This window comes from Meriones unguiculatus, chromosome 6 (assembly GCF_030254825.1).
Source record: "Meriones unguiculatus strain TT.TT164.6M chromosome 6, Bangor_MerUng_6.1, whole genome shotgun sequence".
Lineage (NCBI taxonomy): Eukaryota > Metazoa > Chordata > Mammalia > Rodentia > Muridae > Meriones > Meriones unguiculatus.
This window is the reverse complement of record NC_083354.1, coordinates 97,944,046-97,962,521: the sequence shown is the minus strand read 5'-3', so window position 1 is coordinate 97,962,521 and position 18,476 is coordinate 97,944,046. Positions and strand designations below refer to the sequence as shown.

The 18,476-nt window shown below is 36.5% G+C and overlaps 1 protein-coding gene across 16 annotated transcripts in view; it reads left to right on the top strand.

Moving 5' to 3' along the window:
- The window catches only part of Ralyl (RALY RNA binding protein like), a 755,733-nt gene that overhangs the window by 248,083 nt on the left and 489,174 nt on the right, over positions 1 to 18,476 (top strand). For 8 of the 16 annotated variants that reach the window (XM_060385769.1, XM_060385776.1, XM_060385768.1 and 5 more), the window contains one exon: positions 5,458 to 5,568. The exons of the other annotated variants lie outside the window; for them this stretch is intronic. The gene's annotated coding sequence lies outside the window, so the exon portion shown is untranslated. The remainder of the gene's footprint in view (positions 1 to 5,457; positions 5,569 to 18,476) is intronic. 16 annotated transcript variants of the gene reach the window in all.

The window sequence follows — 18,476 nt, the reverse complement described above, 5'->3', positions numbered from 1 at the left end:
ACAGCAGAAGGGGTCATTTGTAGTGTGACTAACTTATGAATTGGGGCTTACATTACACATGCTTAGTTTGAAATACATGAGATTTACTTACGCCCTCTGTTTCCTTTCATGATGTCCATTAGCCTCCTATTTAGTGCATATGGACCCTTGAGTCCTCCCAGAGCACCAGAGTATACATTACTCCTGAATCCAGTCCAGTGGCCTCTGAAAGAAGCAAGTGACTCAACTTCATAAAGATTTCTTTCGGTGGTTAGACACAGAATTTTTTTAAAAAAATTTCTCGATCTAAAAAGCCTATATTATGTACTTTACCTGTGTCATTTTTGAAGGACTGTTTCACATGCTTCTTAATTCTGTCCTTGTAAATAAAATAACCCACATGTGGTGATAAATGGGATATCAAAGGCTGGTGAGGTGGTCTGAAAGAGTGATAGTGACTGAGGCAAGTTCGCTGTGTACTTGTGCCACAGTGCTTATTATTGGAGGCTCGGAATTGTTATCTTTTCAAAAATTCTTCTTGAAAATGGAAAAGGAGTGGAATTTTATGCTTTATCTCAATTTTTATTAAGTAACTGAAATAAAAATGCTCTGAATGTTCCATGAACCACTGCTTAGTTTTGCCATACAGCAAATTGCCTGTATATGGGTGAGGAAAATACTAGAGTATTTTTACCAGGAAAGAAAAATGTGTGGATTTGCATGCTAGATTGATGATTCTAGCAGCTTCATTTGTTCACCTGTGTTATTCCCTGGAGGCAAGAGGGAAACAGGAAGGAAGATGTAACTAGAAGAAGCAAGGATGCTTTGGTGATCACTCAGCACTAGAGAGGTGAGCACACTGAAGACTGGATAATGGTAGAACAGAAATAACATCAAGGGGAAATCCTATACCACCAAAGAATCCTGTTACATAAGGACGGAAATGCTTTTTATTTTTGGCAGCATGAATTTACTTAGATATTGATTATGAGGAATTTTGGATGTGTGAATATATAGGTAACAACACATATTGTACTTTAGAACATCTTAGTTTAGAGAGAAAATGAAATAGAAACTTAAAATCAATAGGTAAAATGTAGATCAACCCCTGAAAGAGAAATGAAGCATCAAAAGAGGGGTTTCATTTTACTAATGAAACAAAAGGTATTTGCTATGAGGAATAATAGTTTGTAATTGTTATACAATATGAAAGGAATTTGTCTTTATTAAAAACAACAACAGAATGATGGACATTCTTAGTTATTAGGGTATCCATTAATTCTCACAATCTTGCTGACAGATAACTCCATATTTTTGTTTTATACATGAAGAAGATTTAGCCTTCAGAAAGGCAATGTGAATTCAGTTTCTTCCTGTGTATCACTGTGCTAGCTTTGTTTGGGAAAATAAGCCATTAAGGATGGTTTTAGAATGATGAATTGAAAAGAAACTGTGACCATTGATACTTAATATTAATTTAGATCTTGTTATCAATATGAATTGTACTATAAAATTATACCTCCCAGGATCAAATTGATTTCGCTTTACTGCTGATATGTTTGCATTAATTGAAACCCATCGGCTCCCTCTTGTGACAAGTAAAAGACTCTAAACTGTTATGGCAAACTACTTATCTCTGTGGCCTTTCAGTTATTCAGAAATAATCTTATGTATAAAGTATTAAATTTGAACTATGATTTAATTAAATCTATATTTCATGGGCCCATATTTGATCAATATACATTTAATATTTTTATAATTTAGAATTCATTGAATTTCCAAGTTTATGGACGTAAGGGAGAGAAAGGATGGTTTGACTTAACTTTTTTTGTGATTCATATGAGTTATTATATATTTTTGAAATGTCAGTTAAAGTTTATGCCTTTGTAATACTTGGGTTGTACTGTGTTCATCTTCCACTGTCACTCTGGGATCAGACTTCATCAGGGGCTTCTTGGGAACAAATTATATTTAAACCACAACAGTGTCTTGTCATAAATCCTGGTTTTGCATCATCAATGTTATGTGGCTGTGTGCAAGCACAGATAAACCTGCCATGTATACACACATGCTTGGGCTTCTGGTGGGAGCAGACGGTCAGCAAGTTTTCCAGTTTGGATGTTGTGTTTGAAATGATGAGCCACTCATTGACATTTTACACATAAAGTATTAATTTGAAAAATAATAATGTTTTCTTCCCTTGAAGCTCAATTTACGAACAGATGCTGAGCACATAAAGCTATTCACATGATAAAATGTATTATCTCATCATCGGGATGTGCTATCCTATGGTCAAAATAGAATATGTCACCCAGGTCTGGTTCCTTCTGCATTAGGGCACTGAGCTGAAGGAGTGTTGCATGTGTATCTGATTTGTGGCATCATTTGACCTGGTTATGCAACAACTCCCATAAGAAGACCAAAGAACAATTAATGTTTCTTTCTTGATTCAGCAGTTTCTGCTTTCAAAGTGGGAGAGCTTACCTCCGACAGTGTGAGCTTCTGGGGCTTCCTGCCTGTCCGAGCACTTTCCGCATCTCCTGCTTCCTTCCTTTGCAGACCCTGTCAGGGCCAGGCTCAGTTTCCCTTTCTCTCTGCTTTGTATCATTTCTTAGGAAACTCAGAATGCTTAGCCATAATCGCTGCTGTGTGTCCTCTACTGTTGTACAGTCACTAAGATGTGGTTAGCTCAGCTAGGATGACAGAATGAGAGCATGCAGTGAGCTTTGAGATCTCTTAGATTTTTCTTGCTGGTCTCACTGATTACAGGATAATCACGAAGTGATATCTGAGGTGCCTGAAAATTAAATCCTTAGAGATCTTTGTTTAAAATACGTTTTTGTTGGTGGTGTTTTTCGTTTATTTATTTATTTATTTATCTATTTATTTCTGTTAATTAATCACCAGTTTAGTGCCGGCAACGCCAGGGCAGGGATTGAGCTCCATTCTCTAATGGAGCCATACCAACTTCTGCAGGCAGCAGAAAAGGGGGAGGAGTCATGTCCCTCGTGATTTCCAGGGAGGAAAGGCTGGTATTGCCTGTGAAGCTTGCTCCAAGTTCTCACACTGTCGTTTGGTGGCTGTGTCCATTCTTCCACTATAAGTGTCCCTACCGATTCTCTGCCAAACCAGCTAAATAAAGGTTGTCCTCTCTGTAGCACTTCAGTGTCTGTACATAGTGGTTCCGGGGTTTGCTCTTTGGCTCAGCGTCTAGAAGATTTTTCTTCCCCTAAGAGATTCTAAATTTGAAACTCTAAACTTACCCCTGGATGCTGTGATTCAAATGTCAGTGTATATTCATATGGCGGGCATTTAAAGAACCCCAACTGAGCACAAATAGCAGACATAATTTAATCGTTTCCTGTGACATCTGCCCTCTCACTTAACAGAGTTAGGTAATTAATTTTTCATTCTGCATAATATTTCGAATTTTTTTCCAAAATAAGATAAGGTAATATGTGGCTCAGGGCTGTATGTTAATGTATCTAGGTTGTCTGTCTTGCACTGATCACACTGTGAAGCAAATACGTCAGTCCCTAGGACAGACACACCTCAGGCACGTCTCTTACTCTCCTTGCCTCCCCAGGGTACAGGCTGATGTCTACACTCATAGAAGACATTTAGTACAATAATGATGTTTAAGACGTAAAATGTCATAGAGGTATTTTAATTGACACATAAAATTATAAATGATAGAGATTGGTCTAAAAAATACTGCTTTAAATGACGCTGCCTATATTACTGAATCTGAATTTTGTAAAACTACTAAAGGAAATATTTAATATGACTCCGATGCAGTTTAAACATATACATTAAGGAATGATTGCTGGAAAGATGACTGCTGTAAAAGGCCCGGGAGAATGGGAAACTTTTGACAGGGGAAATCAGAAGTGTGCAGTCCAGTGAAGAATTAAACTACGGGGAGTAATAATATGGGCCGATGCACTCAATATAGCAGTAATGCCCTCTGCAAGGATAGGAAATAATTCAGTTCCCCCAGGCTGTGTGGAAGCTAAATACAGTATGACAAGAAATAGTAGCAGTACTCATTATGTCTGATTGCTAATTACCCCTTTGAATGATTCAGTTATGCCTGCTACTAGATAATTAGTTTGGTAATTTATGGCTATGGCGCAAACTAGTATTTTAATTTTCACAGCACAATTTTCACAATACCTACAGTTCAGATAATATCTCCCTGTTTTATTCCATTTTAAATTGCTTTTTTGGAGGCCTATAAAAGAGCAAATATCCTTGCATTTTCCACATGTATTTCATGAAGAAGTTAGGTACTTTATGGGCTTTACTTAACTTCAAACTGAAGAAAAGCAGTGTCTTGTTAAGTCTTATTCATTCTGGTTAATTTTGCCTATATTGTAGATAGAGTAGGTGATTTTTTTTAAAGGATTCTATCAAATGATTCTTTTCAAAAGCTGCAAAATTCAACATTCTAACAAAAGACATTGAACGTTTGTTAATTCTTTCTGTTTCATATAATTCTGTCTTATTCGTGGGATATGGTTTATGCCATAATCTTATTTGCAATGCCTGGGACTATTTCATTGTGAGCAGGTGTCCTAGCTCTGCTTGGTGGGTACGTGTGCAGACCAGGATCTGTGAGACCAATGAACAGGACTGGGATTTCCTTAGGGGGCTGCTGAAGTTAACACTCGTTGTAGAGGGATCTGAATTACTGAGGGCTTAAGGTGGCCTTCTTCAGTCTACTTCCAGTCTTTGGTATTCCAGCTTCCTTGCTCCAGTACTTTGTACTAAGAAAAAGAAAAATGGTACTGTGTCAGGGTACTTTTTATCATTTATAAGCATTGATTATTAGTTCAACACTCCTATCAGTCTTTAGAGTGTTTTCTGTATTTAAATAGTGATATAAAAGAAAAAATAGAGAACAGAAACAAAGAGGGCTGTAGAGAAAGGAAGGGAGAGACATAAACTAGTGCCATCTGAGAAGAGGGGACCGCAACTGATAGGAAGCCTCCATAAAATCAGGCCATTGGCAAGCTTAGAAGGCATTTACTTAATTACCAGTTAGTATGGGGTGGGGGCAGTCCAATTGTGGCTGGTGACATCCCGGGGCAGGTGGCCTTTGGTTCTATAAGAATGTATGATAAGCAAGCCACAGACACAGGCCAGAACGCAGCGCTCCTCCGTGGTCTCTAGGCTGGTTTCCCTCAGTGGATATGGTCCAGAACAGATTCAATAAAACTGCTTTCCCTCCCTTGAGGAAGAAAACAGAAAAAGAGTAAGTTTCAGTGACTCTAATATATTTTTAGATCTCTAGCCAGAAGAAAATAATGAGAGAAATTTATATAACAAATATCAATTTAATTATATATATTTATATATATATATATATATATATATTTGTGTACATAGTACATGTCTTTTTCAAATAACTGAGTGATACTGAGAGTGAAGACTTGACCTAAAATAATGCCTTATGCATTATTTTTGCATTTTCAGGTTTGATTTATGCATAACACAGAGAAAGTTACTCTAACATCACTCTGATCAAAACCAAGCAATTTTGCTGTGGAAAGTTGCATCATCGTGCTTAATAATAAAGAACTTTCAGTAAGTAACTTAGTTCAATCTTTCTGATATTTAAAGTGAGTGTTTCGGCCTTTACTGTTGCTATGTTTGGTTTGGACTATGAGGTACAGCACATTAAAACAAGGGTATTTGTCAGTGCCTTTCAGTCCCCTTTACTCTCTACAGGGCTCCTTGTTTTCCTTTGGTTCAGCTTTGTATTTGCTATATTGTTCTCAGCCAGTATTTTCCAGTGCTGGCTCAGTGTTCTAAAGGGCAGTCCTAACAGCTCTTTCAATGAACATCAGCCTGGTGTTTATTACACACTGGATCTGTGCCCTTTATTGCCAGCTGTCTTCTTTGAAATATGTGTTTCTTGACCCATTTAATAAATGGTTCCCCACAGTTCAGGCACAGTGACTCTTCTATTTCTGTACATAGTTCTTTTCCTTAATGCTTACCACAAAGGCAGTCTGTCTAGCCATCAAAACATCGTATTGACCTTTCCAGCTTTCTTAAGGTGTCAGCCAGTATGTTGTTGATGCTTTCCACCATAGTTGCTAACTAGGATTCTAATTCCATACAGTGCAGCCTGGTTCCAAGGCAACTGTCTTCAAATATGTACTTCATTCTCTGCTGCTTGTTTTAATACTGTTTATATTAAAAAAATGATATATCATCAAGGCTCTTTCCCATTTTTTTAAAGACAGGTGTAGTGTGCCTGGCTTAATGTTGTAGTCTTTGATTCAGTAGGACTTTAGTTTTATGCAGGATGATAAATATGGATCTATTATCATTTTTCTGCGTGTAGACATCCAGTTAGACCAGCACCATTTGTTGAAGATGCTGTCTTTTTTCCATTGTATGGCTTTGGCTTCTTTGTAAAAAATCAAGTATCCATAGGTATGTTATGTGGGTTTATTTCTGGGTCTTCAATTTGATACCATTGGTCAACCAGTCTGTTTCTCTGCCAGTACCATTCAGTTATTATTATTGTTGCTCTATAGTACACCTTGAGATCAGGGATGGAGACAACTTCAGAAGATCTTTTATTATACAGAGTTGTTTTAGAAATTCTGAGTTGTTTATTTTTTTCCATATGAAGTTGAGAATTGTTCTTTCAAGGTCTCTAAAGAATTGTGTTGATATGTTGATGGGAAGTGCATTGAATACTTAGATTGCTTTTGGTAGGATGACCATTTTCCCTATGTTAATCCTACCAATCCACAAGCATGGAGATCTTTCCATCTTCTGATATCTTCTTCAATTTCTTTCATCAGAAACTTGAAATATTTTTCATACAGGTCTTTCATTTGTTTTATTAGAGTCACACCAAGGTACATTATGTTATTTGTGACTATTTGCAGGGTGTTATTTCCCAGAAAGATATACATGATATATACGCACTTATAAGTGGATATTAACCATATAATATAGGTTAAACATACTAAAATCTGAAGTCCTAAAAAAGCTAAATAACAAGGAAGACCCTAGAGAAGATGTTTAAGCCTCATTCAGAAGGGTAAACATGATAGACAAAGGAATAGAAGACAAGGAATAGGAGAGGAGCCTACGGCAGAGGGCCTTTGAAATACTTAATCCAGCAGGGTGTTGAAGCAGATGCTGAGACTCAGCCAAACTTTGGACAGAGTGCAGGGAATATTTTGGAAAAGGGGAGAGATAGAAAGACCTAGAGGGGACAGGTGATCCACAAGGAAAGCAATAGAGCCGAAAAATATGAGCCTACGGGGGGACCGCAGAGGCTGGTGCTCCAACCAAGAACCATGCATGGAGAAGACCCAGACCCCTTGCTCAGATGTAGCCCATAGGCAGCTCAGTTTCTGAGTGGGTTCCCTAGTGAAGGTAGCAGGGACTGTATCTGACATGGACTCAGTGGCTGGCTCTCTGACCACCTCCACCTGGGGTGGGGTGGCAGGCTTGCCAGACCACAGAGGAAGACAATGCAGCCAGTCCTAATGGGATATGATAGGCTAAGGTAAGATAGAAAGAAGGAGGACCTCCCCTATCAGTGGACTAGGGGAGGGACATAGGGGGAAAAGAGGGAGAGATGGTGGAGGTGGGAGGAGATGAGGGAGGGGGATACAGCAGGGATAAAAAGTGAATAAACTGTAAATAATAAATAAAAAGAAAATTTGAAATGTCAAAAAATATACCAGCAATCTTTTAAATTATTTACATGTGGTTTCATTTTCTCTATAATTATGAAACTTGATGCTATCTTTTGACTATAATTAGAAAAAGTATTTGGTCTTCTTTCAACTAGTAAAAAGTACAGCACTGATCTTCAATATAGATTAAGTAGTATATTAATAAATCATTAGTTGGAAGAAAATTTAGAAGAACGATACTATAAATCTTATATTTCCATTACAAACCTCATTCAGCTAAAAAGATTTTTAAGGGTTAAGAAGAAATAGTCACAGCTCTTAGAATTACATTGTTCACACAGAATTATTGAGTTCAGTATAGGATTTTCATGTATTTTTCTCTAGTTTACTCTGGAATTTTTGTTTTCCTAAAAATAAAATATAAAATCTTATCATTGTATAAAAGTATCTACAAAATACAAGATTACATTTCTTTTGTGTTTGTGTGTTTAAAACATTTAAGATATTTTAATGTGAGTGTTAGGCCAATTGCTGATTTCAGAATTCTAATGTACAAGGGTAGCATTTTTCTTCTTTGGACATTATTTTTAAAGTAAATGTGGTGACATATTTGCTACTGTGCTAGTTAGCAATAGAAGCATGGTGTGTGAGGACTGAATGTGGAGGTGACAAAAACTCTTGCAACATGCTGTCATATCATCTACTTACTTGTCTAGTTCATTTTTGTGAGCTAAACATCATGAATGCATTTTCTTGCCAAAACTTATATACAAGATCAAACCATAGTTTATTTTTACACAGTTCAATCAATGCAAAAGAAACATAAGCACAAATAATTCATAAACAAGTCAAAACCAGACATCGTGATCAAACAAATGTGTTTAAAATGCTGAGATATCACATAAAAATGAACACACTATTTAGTCTGAACTACTACTGTGAATTTTGTAAAGTCTGTATTTGTCTAAGGAGATAGGACAAACATTAAATGCTGGTATGTGTGAGGGAACTTCCTAGATAACTGTCCTTTCAGACAAACTACTATGCACACTTCTTGGTTTTCAGGGATTACTTAAAACATTTGCTGAGTTGAGGAACAGAAGGAAGAAGGTACAGGGAGAAGAGTTTTCTTGTTGACTCCCTTTGCCTTACAAAGAACTTTGTATTTGGTAGCTTGACTTATATTCAAAGTAAAATCTTTCTTCTGCAAGGGAGCCTTGAATCAGAGGTCATTAGGCATACCTGGCTGCATCAGTGGGTTGAATCTTTGCTTGTCTCTGGTACTGTCTATCCCTTGGAACAGCCTTTCTCACCTCGTGAAGAAGCAATTTGTACAGCAAGTGCTTCAGGAAGCCCCGATTTAGCAAGCATTATTTATTAGGTATTTCTTTATTCCTCAATAACTGAGTCACAATATCGGTGGAGACTTGACTGTTTCATTCAGTGCGGAATCACTATTCCCAGCATTGCCAGGCATGTGCGGCTTCTCACGAATCTTTATGGGTGAACAAAAGCCAATGATTGTGTATAGCAGATTTCTCTACGTACTAGAAATCTAATGCAGAGAAAAGTTGTCATGGTTTCTAAAAGACTAAGGGCATAAAAAGTTTATAAACTCTGAATTAAGTTATTGTCTATGCCATCAACTGGTCTAAGTTAACATAGTATAAGATGCATTGCCATGCAAAATAGACAAAAAACACGAACCATCTGCTTCACAGAATTAAAGGGAATTGATTGAAGACAGCTCTGAAGTAGAGGCTTGTTACACAAGTAAGTCTCTGGCAGAATCCAGTGGCTTCCCTTGATTGTTCAGGCAGTGTAACTTCAAAACAGATGCAGCTTTCTCCATGTTAACCCTTTCTAACTGTAATGGCTTATCAGGACATGATAAGACAATTTATGTCTGTCATTTAAGATAAGAAAAGCAATGTGGAATATAAAACTGGAAACGGTATGATTATTCCAGCAGGAAAAATAAGTCCATTATGAGACTAGAAAATTCCTTTTATTCAGAAGAAAGAAAAAAAAGTTCAAATAGAAGGAAATTCTAATTTAGTTGTCTATCCAAAGTGCTTTGTTTTGCTAAAAAAGTATTCAAAGTTACTCCTATTATGGAATTTGTAGAGAAAAATACAGTAATATGTGGAATGTTGGTGAATTTTATTCATAATCAAAGAATTGTGTAATTGTATGGTTATGAGGAAAATGAATAGTCTTTAGAGGATAGAAGATAAACAAAAATAAATGTTTACATTTCTTTATCTTTGTTTATATTTAAACATTAAAAATGTATTTCTTAAACATTAAGCATATAGTTCAGTTATGCAGTTTTTTCTTATAGGAAGGCTAGGTTAATGGAAATTGAGCTGATCTAGAGCCAATTTTGATATAATTTTTATGTGTCTTACTAGAATACATAACCACATGAAAATTTAATTTTCCCCAAAATGACCTAAATCATTGTTTACCTAAGGTATATTCATCTCTAATTTCTGATTTTCCTGACTAATATTCTGTTCCTGTCTGGATTACATGCTGTTTCTGATGGGGGAACCACTATCTCATCCTCTGTGTTCTCTGGTAATGAGTAGCCAAATCTTATTCTTCAGAACTCAGTCCAAACGTGCTTTCATTCTTCTTTCATGATGTTTTATAGGACTCTTTGTTCTTAGCACACAATTTATATTCTGAAACTCAGGGAGACAAAACCAGCAAAACAGAGAAATATTTAGCTCCTTGAAACAGACTGTGTAAAACATTGTTCCTTAGTACTGAGCACAAATATTGACCCATTGCAGTCTCTCAAATGGTTTAAACATAGTAACGAATGGTCTCTCAAGTTCTAATCAGACATCTTTTCTGAGTTCCGTATTAATGTACTAATTGAATACAGTGTCCAATCAGGCAGATAGTGCATGCTGGGAAGATGAGTAATGAAGAATCTGAGATGGGAGAAAGAAGGAAAGATAGTATTTGAGGTCTTTATTATTTGTGTCTCCATTTTACCAACAAAAAGCAAGATGTCATTATATCCTGATGTTTACACAAAGAATAAGTGGCATAAATGCAACTCTAGATCTAGACATATGTCCAGAGTGCACACTTTTCATTAATATAGACAATTAATTATGAAGGCAGTATATTATTGACTCTGCACTAAATAGAACACTGAACAACTTCACTTTCCCTGGTCATGTTGTCTGTATATATTAATAACTATGTTTATTGCTTTAGAAAATAATTAATAATTTTCCACTGTTTCTGAGTAACTAGGACTTTACAAATGATGACTTTATAATGTATAGTGTATATTCTGATGATATGGCTGAGAGTCAAAAGACCACAGTGTATTTCCAGTTCTCATTTGTTCCAGATGTTTCTTTCATGGGTAATTTCAGTCTACTATGTATCATTTCAGAATAAATACCATTGCATTAGCTAAACTTATCATTCTTTATTGTGTAGGCCTATGACCTTAGCAAAAACATCACTGTATATTTTGTAGAGAATACTGGTTATTAAATATCCATGGATTTAATGCATGAGAGATATCTTGTGAATCAATGCATTTATTTCTAAAACTGTTGGAAAACTTCCTGAAAACAAAGATTCTTAATCTGTTTTTATCTCGACAATGCAAATACTTATTTCAAAAAATCTAATTCTTTTTCTTTTTAACAGTCAAGTGCAACAATGACATTTCTGGAATTGCATTTTAAGCCAATTGTTCTGAAGAAAGGGCAGAATGTGGACTGTGGAAGTAGCATTTTCTCTCCATTAATAAAAGGAGTAAGAGCTGCTTTTCGCCCAGCTCTAAGTGATGTAGCAATGACTCAGAGACTAGATAAATGGTTTCATAGGCTGCCATCTCTCTCCACAGAGATGGCACTTTTGTAACCCCAGCTGTAACATAAACTGTGGAATTTCAAAATGCATTGAAATGCAGGAGTAATTTTCCTTGCAGTTTTTATCCCAGTATTATCCTCTCTTAACTTTCATCTGGCAGAAGGTCTCACTCGCAAATGTCCCAAGGAATTCCAAGCACACAGAGAGTTTTATGTAGCATTGCAGACAGGATAGTGATACCATCTAAAAAGGATACTTCAACATGACTGACAACTTTAGAAGAGCTTTTTAGAAAAGATTGCATGAATTCTTTCTCAAACAGTGACCAGGAAAGTAAGGGAGATGGTCAGCAAACTGACAATTAGTAAATTCTCCTAAGAACAGCATTTGGTAAGCATCAAAGAGAATAAGCTACCAATAAAAATGAACAGACATACAAACAAAAGACAGACATCAGACCATTAAAGCCATGGTAAGATATGCACAGTAGCCTAGCTCAAAAGTAGTGAAGGGTTTCCAACAAGAGCAGCAATTTCAGCCTTGTTGTTCTTTGCTGTGGACAAATTGGGGTACAGATGGTAAGGTTTCTGTAGCCATGAGGAATTGGAACTTGTTGAGAAGGCAGTGGGTTGAGAGAATCCTCACTTGAATGGCTTCTCTTTCATCTATAAATAAAGTGCTAAAAAACATGTCCTGTGGGTGAGGAAGATGGGAGTATCTTACAGTGTTTATAGCAAGTGGGGAAGACTTAAAATATCATCTGAGGGGAAACTGGATGAAGAATAAATGTCTAAGGAGTGATTGCTGGCTACACTCAGTTTCCTATTCATGTTGTGGGGGCTCAGCATCACACCGTTTCATTCTTTGATTGGAAACTGATGGGGAAGCAAAGAAAAATGTCATGCCCTAAATCATAGAAAGCATGTTTGTTTGCTGGGTTAACTTGAAGCTTGAGTTGTAATGAGAAAGAAAAAAAAAATGTTTTTGGAAATGGTTGAAGTGATGAATCTCAAGATTTTGGATACACATAGGAAGTGAAGATGGGATTGAGGGAAGAGATTAGGAATCCAAATCCTAGCAGTGTGAAACATTCATGGGGAAAGCAAAGGATGAAACCTGAAAGGACTATGGGGGCACAATGAGAAAACAATGAATTTATTTTTGCAGATATTACTGAATTCAAGTAAAGATCAAGAATAACACCTGAAATAAATTTGAGAGAGTTGGTGATAATTTGTTTATATATTAAATGATCTCAAGAAACTTCACCAAATTTATTTTCTATAATTTAATTTTCCTAAAAATAAGTGTGTATAATAGAGGCTTAGGAAAACATTACTGTCCTATACAGGTGGTAAGATTGCATTGCAAAATGTTTTTATTTCTTCTTGTTAAAGTGAAGTTTGAATGTACAAGTGAATACAAATGATTCCTTATTGGGCAAAAATACCATAGATTTGACTGCATAAAAGAACGTAAAAATAAACAACAACCAAACAACTTACTCTCAGATAACTCCACAAACTCGATTGTTTTAAATGTAGAGATCATGATTTGCTGTTTTTATAATAAGAAGAAAATGTTAGTATATTCTGTAATAATCTTAATTTTAAGCAAAGACCAGTCACAGATTTACTCACTAAGAATTTTTGTCTGTGTTACAAAATTTTTCAGTGTTTTAAATTAAAAGAATATTATATGAAAAAGGTGCTTCAGAAGTGCACTAATAAAGTGTGACACAGTTTTGACTTAATTCACAACAAGGATAAATGGGCACTCACATTTTCAACTGAAACATAATTGAAAATAAATAAGAATTTACATGAAGTGTTCAGGGAAACTGTCTTGGTCTTATGTCCACAGAATCTTAGATCTCTGGGATAAGTTGGCAATTTTAATAAACTTATGCTGGTATCTTAAGAAATGCGTCTATGTTCTTCACTAGTTGCTGAATTTACTAAATGGATAGCCATGAAAAAGACTGCAACTAGCATTTCAGTCCATCTTAAATTTGTATTATTAACGTTTCTCAGCTTAAGTTATTTGGATACCTGATTGTAAACTGATTAGTAAAATATCTTTAAATTTGAAAGAAATAACCTCTTTAATTCTCAACAATGCCTCTTCATTCTTTGAAAAATTGTTTCTCATTTTGTGAAAAAAAATGTTTAGGAATATCTTTCTACTCAATGTAGATGGATTCTTGCATGTCTTCACAGTCTCAATGCAGAATGGTGCCTTTCTAGGAGGTTCAAACCATTTTGAACAGATATTTTGCCAAAGTGTGTGTCTTTGATTAACAACTTCCTTAAACATTTCTGTCTTCAACTAATTGAAAAAACAAGGCAAGAAACATTGGAACACTGAGAATAAGCAAATGCACCCATTGACCAAAATCTATGTGTCCATTTACCTTCCTGTAATTTTGTTACTTTTTAAATTTATTTTTAGTTTTCTGAGAATATACATGAGTACAGTATATTGAAAACATTTGAACCCTGCTTATGCCCTCCCCATTTCCTCTTGACCTCAAGACCTCTTCTCCTAAAGTTGTTGTTTCTATCAATTTATGTGCAGAAATATGTGTGAATGTATTTGTACATACGCACATATTTACAACCATCTTGAGTGCGCTTAGTGTCGTCATATGTACATGTATTGGGTTTGACTTATTCCTGAAGAGGACAGGATTCTCCTTTATTCAATAGCAATTGATTGCTGGTAGCACTTTATATAAGGGTGGGACATTGTGAAATTTTCATACATCATATTTGCATGTTACCCGGAGGAGTCATCACAGGTCTTGCTAAGTAAACATACCAGGTTTTTTTGTTTGTTTATTTGTTTGTTTTGTTTATTTTCTTATTTATTTCAATTTATTCACTTTAAATTTCCAATTCAGGCTCCTCCCTGCTCTCTTCCCAGTCTCACCCACCCTCCCTCTTCTCCCCTCATGCCCTTTCCCTAGTCCCAGGGGAGGCCCTCCTCCCCTTCTATCTGACCCTACCCTATCAGGTCTCCTCAGGGTGGCTGCCTCATCCTCCTCTGTGGCCTGGAAAGGCTGTACCCCTGTCTCCCCAGGGAGAGAGGTGACCAAAGAGCCAACCACTGAGTTCATCTCAGAGACAGCCCCTGCTCCTTTTACTGGGGAGCCCACTTGGAAACTGAGCAGCAGTGGGCTTCATCTGAGCAGGGGGTCCAGGTCCTCCTCATGCAAGGTCCTTGGTCAGGGTATTGATCTCTGCAGGACCTCCCAAGCACAGATGTTTCTGGGCTCTGTTGTTCTCCTTGTGGAGTTTCAGTTCCCTCCAGGTCTTTCTGTCTCCCTCTTCTTCCATAAGGTATCCAGCATTCTGCCCAAAATTTGGATATGAGTCTCAATATCTTCTTTGATACCCTCATGGGTAGAGTCTTTAAGGATCTTTTGTGGAAGGCTCCTGTCCTGTTCCTTGTCTTCTCCTACTTCCAATGTCTATCCTGTTTGCTTTTTTGAATGAGGATTAAACATCTTCCCTAGGGTCCTCCTTGTTGTTTAACTTCTTTAGGTTTATAGATTTTAGTATGTTTATCCGATATTATATTTCCAATATCCACTTATATAAGTGAGTATATGCCATATGTGTCTTTCTGCTTCTGAGTTACCTCATTCAGGATAATCTTTTCTAGTTTCCACCATTTGCCTGAAAATTTTGTGATTTCTTTGTTTTTAATTGCTGAGTAGTATTCCACTGTGTAAATGTACTACACTTTCTGTATCTATTCCTTCGTTGAGGAGCATGTAGGTTGTTTCCAGATTCTGGCTACTACAAATAAAGCTGCTATGAACACAGTTGAACAAATGTCTTTTTGGAATTGTAGGGCATTTTTTTGGGTATATGCTTACGAGTAGTATAGCTGGATCTTGAGGTAGCGCTATTCCTTATTTTCTGAAAAAGCACCATACTGATTTTCAAAGTGGTTGTACAATTTTATGTTCCCACGAACAATGGAAGAGTGTTCCCTTTCTTCACATCCTCTTCAGCATGCGTCATCCCTTCAGATTTTGATCTTAGCTATTCTGATGGGTGTGAGGTGAAATCTCAGGGTCATTTTAATTTGCATTTCCAGAATGACTAAATATGTTGCAACATTTCTTTAAGTCTTTCTCTACCATTTGATATTCTACTGTTGAGAATTCTCTGTGGACATGAGCTCCAGAAGGACCAAATATATCAGGGTGCAGGGGTCTTTTATGAGACTGTTTCTCCAACCAAGGACCATGTATGGATATAACCTAGAACCTCTGCTCAAATATAGCCCATGGTAGCTCAGTATCCAAGTGGATACTAGTTCACCCTAGTAAGGGGAACATGAACTATTTCTGACATGAGCTCAATGGCTGGCTCTTCCACCCCCCTTCCTTGAAGGGAGGAGCAGCCTTGCTAGGCCACAGAAGAGGACACTGCAGCCAGTTCTGAAGAGACCTGATAAGCTAGGGTCAGATGAAAGGGGAGGAGGTCCTCCCTTAACAGTGGACTCAGAAAGGGGTAGGGAGGAGATGAGGGAGGGAGGGTGGGATTGGGAGGGAATGACAAATGGGGCTACAGCTGGGATACCAAGTAAATAACCTGTGATTAATATAAAAATAAAAAATTAGTATTAAAAAAAGATAATTTTCTATTTAGGTCTGTACCCCATTTTTAAATTGGATTACATGGTTTATTTGTGTTTAACTTGAGTTCTTTATATATTCTGGATATTAACCTTCTGTCAGATGTAGGATTGGTGAAGATCTTTTCCCAGTCTGTAGGCTGTCATTTTGTTCTGATGACAGTGTCCTTTGCTTTACAGAAGTTTTTCAGTTTCATGAGGTCTCATTAATTGATTACTGATCTTAGAGCCTGTGCTGTTGGTGTTCTGCTCAGGAAATTGTCTCCTCTGTCAATGAGTTCAAGGCTCTTCCCTACTTTTACTTCTAACAGATAAGCATGTCTGATTTTATGTTGAGGTCTTTGACCCACTTGAACTTTAGGTTTGTGCAGGGTGATAAATATAGTTCTATTTGCATTTTTCTACATGAAGTAATCCAGTTAGACTAGCATAATTTCTTGAAAGTGCTATCTTTTTTCCACAGTATGGTTTTGGCATCTTTGTCAAAAATCAAGTATCCATAGGTGTGTGGGTTTATTTCTGGATCTTTGATTTTATTCCATTGATCCACCCGTGTGGTTCTATGCCAGTTCTATGCAGTTTTTATTACTGTTGCTCTATGTAGAGAGCTTGAGATCAGGGATGGAGATACCTGAGGAAGATCTTTTATTGTACAGGATTGTTTTAGCTATGCTGGTATTTTGTTTGTTGGTTGGTTGGTTTTCCCATATGAAACTGAGAATTGTTCTTTCAAGGTCTGTAAAAAATTGTTCTGGTCTTTTGATGGGAATTGCACTGAATTTGTATGTTACTTTTGATTGGATTGCCAATCTCAGTATATTAGTCCTACTGACCCAGGGGTAGACCTACTGTTAAGCATTCATGGTATAAAGTTTTGTCATGTCTATAAGACATTATGTCACTAATGTCATCCTAATCTTCAGGCTTTTACAATCTTTGTCATCTCCAGTCGATGTTTCCTCAACGGTAGGTGAAGAAGTTGTGAATAGATAGACATCCAAGAGACTCCCCAAACCATATAGATTACTTCCATTGTTTTCGGTTTCATGCCAGAACATGATGGGAAGGCTGTATTGCTGCTGAGACTGCACACAATTTGGTCTCAGGCTTTGGAAATACCAAGGTGGTACTGACCTGGAAGCCTCTTCCATGGTGGCTAGCTCTCATTGTGACTGAAGCTCTTATGCAATCTGCCAAGGGAAAAACGTTATTAATAGTCTTACACAATTGTAAACCTCCGTACCACAACCCTTACTGCACAGCCAATATATTCCTCCATAGTAAAAGAATGTCACTTATGGCTTGCTGATAGGAAAGAAATCAACAGCCATCTCCTTGACCTACTCAATAGGAGAAAATTTATTCCAGGTACTATAAAGCAGGAACTCATAGCTGGAGACTGTTGGAGACCCTAGAGAATTTTTTTTTTTTACTATAATATTGTTAGTCTAGTTCCCTACTCCACTCTAAATATTTTTTTTTTTGAGACAAAAGTGCTTTTCAGGGTTGCTCATGATGTTCTCAAATTGTAGGATCATGTGACCTTCCACTGAAGACTTGTAGGTTGGGCATATCGGCATGTGCTATCAAACTAAACTCTATGTTTTTTGTTTGTTTCTTTGTTTTTCTGTTGAGTTTTGTGTTGCTTTGGCTTTTATTTATTTATTCTTTTGTTTATTTAGAAAAGGTCTCATTCTGGTGTCCCCAGTGGTCTTGGATTTTTTTGCCTGAAGAAATATTATAGGCTTTAGAGTAGCTGGAACTACCAAAGTAAACTCCTATGCCTAACCGTAGCTAGACTATCATAAGAAGAAAACACTACTATGCAATTATGTAAACTTGTGTTTTACTAAATGTTTCATGTAAAATTACAAGGATAATGTATTTGTATACAAGTTAATATAACCATTAAATAAAGACAAAAATTAAAAATATACTCCACTGAATGATTAATCATCTTTAAAAATTATTTTTATTAAATTTATTTTAATTTCATAAATGTATGCAGTGCAATCTGATTTCAGTGACTTTATACCTTTTCTCACGATCTCTCATCCCTGTTATCTTCCTCTTCTATACAATTCTACAATCTCCTTTCAGACATTAACATGTAGTATAATCTGAATTAGAGTCTTTGAATATTCTGCTTAAAACTCATGAACTGCTGACATGTTGATCTTCACCTCCTTCCAGATTACCAATTTTAATATGATACCACGATGCATTTGTTACCATCGATGAGTGAATATTAATATAGTAATTAAGTCCATTATTTCCATTAGGGTTGACTTGTTTTGTGCTTTTTGTGGTTGTGACACATTCACA